The sequence below is a fragment of the Gavialis gangeticus genome, unplaced genomic scaffold (genome assembly GCF_001723915.1).
Source record: "Gavialis gangeticus isolate Ggan-Ray unplaced genomic scaffold, GavGan_comp1, whole genome shotgun sequence".
Taxonomy (NCBI): Eukaryota; Metazoa; Chordata; order Crocodylia; family Gavialidae; genus Gavialis; species Gavialis gangeticus.
The window spans coordinates 33,495,387-33,498,852 of NW_017728994.1; positions in this window are offsets into that span (position 1 = coordinate 33,495,387).

Genomic DNA, 3,466 nt, shown 5'->3' on the forward strand with positions numbered 1-3,466 from the left:
TTTTTTTTTTTTTTTTTTTTTTTTACTGGATTTGTAAAATTTGTTTTTATCAAAGCACATATTAATGTTGTGTCATTACCATATCATGAAATATTTAAGAATTTATAGGGTTTTTTTTTTTGCAATTTCTATTCAAATTTTATTCCATATGTTTTGTTCATGATATCCTTTAGAAGTTTTATGCTTGGTCAATTTGTCCTTACCCCAGATAACACGAAAAAATTCAGTGTAACCAGTTAGTTTCAGGTGTGCTATTGTTGTGGTAGCAGTGAACAAAACCTCCCTTTTAGTCTGGCCTCTCACCTGTAATTCAGTAAAAGCAACAGTTAGTGAGTTTTGTTAGAGAAACAGTACATGCCCCTTTGCAGAGTAGCCTTATCTTAATGACTTACTAATTTCAGAAAGTAAAGCAAAGCATATCTTTAAAGCTGCACAATACCTAGCCTGGTAAGGGGGTCTGGTGCTTTTTGCAGAATCATGGCACACTAAAGCTTATGATCACATAAAACAAGAAGAGGATACTTCATGAATAACACATTACAATGCAAATAAACTGTTTACTTCTACTAGCTATTAGCATGTCTCTGTACACAGAAAACAAGGTATACCCAGGATACTAGACTGCCAAGAGGGAAAACTAGTATGCTGTAGCAGCACAAGGGCGGGCAATTATTTTGGGTGGAGGGCCGCTTACTGAGTTTTGGCAAGCCTTCAAGGGCCGCATGACAGGCAGCCTAGGGCAGATTAATATTAATTTTCGAAATTTTTTAGGGCCCCCGTGGACCGGATAGAATGGCTTGGTGGGCCGCATCCAGCTCACAGGCCACATTTTGCCCACCCCTGCTGTAGCAGCTATCCATTCATATAGCATGTGGTACTTTGGTTTCCTAATAGTTTTGTGTATTAGGATGTGTAAGTTCTTTGCTTGGGGGTATGTGTGTATCACTGGGAACACTCCAGCTTTTTGACTACTCTTTCTGCACTCAAAGAAACAAAATTCTTGTAAACCAGCCCCTGAAGAAAGAACCTCAGGCAGTAGCTAATGCATTGTGAGCCATCCTGAGGAGGGCAAAATTGTAATGAAAAAATAGTATTTATTTCTTTTGCTATACCTGAAGACCAGCTTAGCTGAAATCTTAATAATGGTACTTTTTAAGTGATTTATATTAAGAAGGTTTGAGCACTAAAGTCACAGCATCCAATGCACTCCTTTTAAACAAAAGACAATTAAATATGTTAGAATAGTTACTAATTAGTCACAAAAATGGTGCTGCTCCTCACAGAACTTTTAACTGTTTACATTTTATATTTACTGAATGATTTATGTGTAACAACAGATTTAAGTCTGTTTATATCCAAGTTAAACATTCAGAGTTTTATTCCTTTGAAAAATGCAGATTTCTTGTGAATTTAGGCTGTGCTAATTGATTGCCTTGTGTAGATGCATATTTTGTGAAACAGATTTGAAGAGGAATTTAAATTAGTGGCATATATGAAAATGCATATTTAAAAAAGCATGTAATTCTTACCAGTCACAAAGCATAAAAAATGAATAAGGCTAGTTATTGGGATCATCCAGGAATGAAACTGATGCTGCTCATTATTTTTTCCCCTTAGAATTTTTTGGATAGACTAAATATCCTTTTAAAATTACACTTGGATGAGGAAAATTGCCTATATCCCCATTTTATCTTTTATTTTTCAATAGCTGAAATTCCTTGTTTAAAACATAAAATGCAAGGTTGCAAGAACTGATAATGTCAGAAAGAAAGCTGACTCTAACTTGATAAACTGCAAAGTTGTTACTTTCCTTTCCTGGCTAGATTCCTGGTAAGTGATATCTGTGTGTAGCATTTATGTGCTCACTTGCATTGGATATTTCAGTGTTACATTTTTAGAATGCATGCTTTTTGAGGCAGTTGGGTTTTTTTCAGGGTCTGGCTAAACTGTGTGATACCTCAAACACCATGTCTGTGTTTATTAAGCACTGGAGCATAGTGGACCATTTTCTTGTTGGATTTGGACCAACAGGGGAAGTTTTACCTTTTTATCAAATTTAAAACTGTCAAGTAAAGCCAAACTTATCACATTGTTATACAAAATCAGATGGTGATATGGTGATATGGTGCATGGTTACAGAGCCAGAGAAACTCAGCTAAATCTGACAAAATTACTCCTGATTTATGTCAGTGTAATTGAGAGCAAAATTTGGTCTTGATCCTTCTTGTTTAAGCCAAACATGGGAAAACATAGTTTTCTCTGGTTTTGGTTGGGTGACTGTAACTTTGTAGCACTTGAAGTAGCTGCCCACTTGACTAATCAACAGTGATATAAAGGTTGCTCTTGATACAAAAATTGCTTTCCTAAATGTGTAGGGCTTGATTAATTTCTAATGCCAATATAAACCAACATTGATAGCTCCAGTGAATTCATGCACACTGATGTGAGTGAGATGAAAAAGTTAAGCCCATAATGTTCTGCGGCAAGGATGGACAAAGTGAGGGATTTTTTGAAGACAGCATGCAGCCATTTGCAAGTTAATAGGTTGTTTGTAGTCTAAAAAGCCGTGACTTCAGTCACGGTGGAGTGTTGCATGTTGGAACCAGGGACCTCTCCTAGGCACCATCCTCAGAGCAGTTATGCAGATTCTGCACTCTGCTATATTTTATACAACTTGGGTCCAGACCTTCAGTTCCTGGCTAAATTCCAGTTCTGCTAAATTCCAAGCAAAGTGAAAGAGTTCCACTGTTCTAAGCCATTGTAACATTTTGCTAGTTTAATTTGCAGTCTTTATTCAGTGAATTGTATTTCATATTTCAAGGACAGTTGAACACGGACGCAGGCAGGAATCAGGTGGCTGGTTAGAAATGTCCTTGATGTTCCAGCAGTGGTGGTGGTATAACCATGAAGATTCGCCATTCTGAGAGGAGCAACATTTGCGAGGCAAGGCAGTTTGTTTGATTTTTTTGTTGGACTAGCTGGTGTTTTTGGGGGAGAGAGGAAAGATTAGTTCAGGTTTCAGGCACCCTTTGTCAGGTCTGGGAAAGAAGCAGGCACAATCCAAGCTAAGCACATGTTGTTTTGGTCCATTGGTGATCTGTTGTTCATTTAGATGTGTATATATTGTCCAGTGCACCTTACTACTTATGATTTGTGTAGTTTGATTTATTCTTTTTAAATGGTTCCTTGATGTTTCACTTCCAATAGTCTTTGCCATAGTATGTGCAGCTCTCCACCTCTAGGACATGGGTACTAGTCCCTTCCTGATCAGTCATAAATGAAAATAACTCACATAGTGCATATGTTAACTGAAGTAAATGCCTGTTTGGCACTGGACTAATTCCCACCCTTCTGGGTAGTTGCAACAAAGAGACAGGGCAATGGAGATAGCTATTCTCTTCTTCTCTAGAGAATTGGGTCCTTTTAGCTCATGATAAACATGCTGATAGGGCGGGGGGGGGGGGGG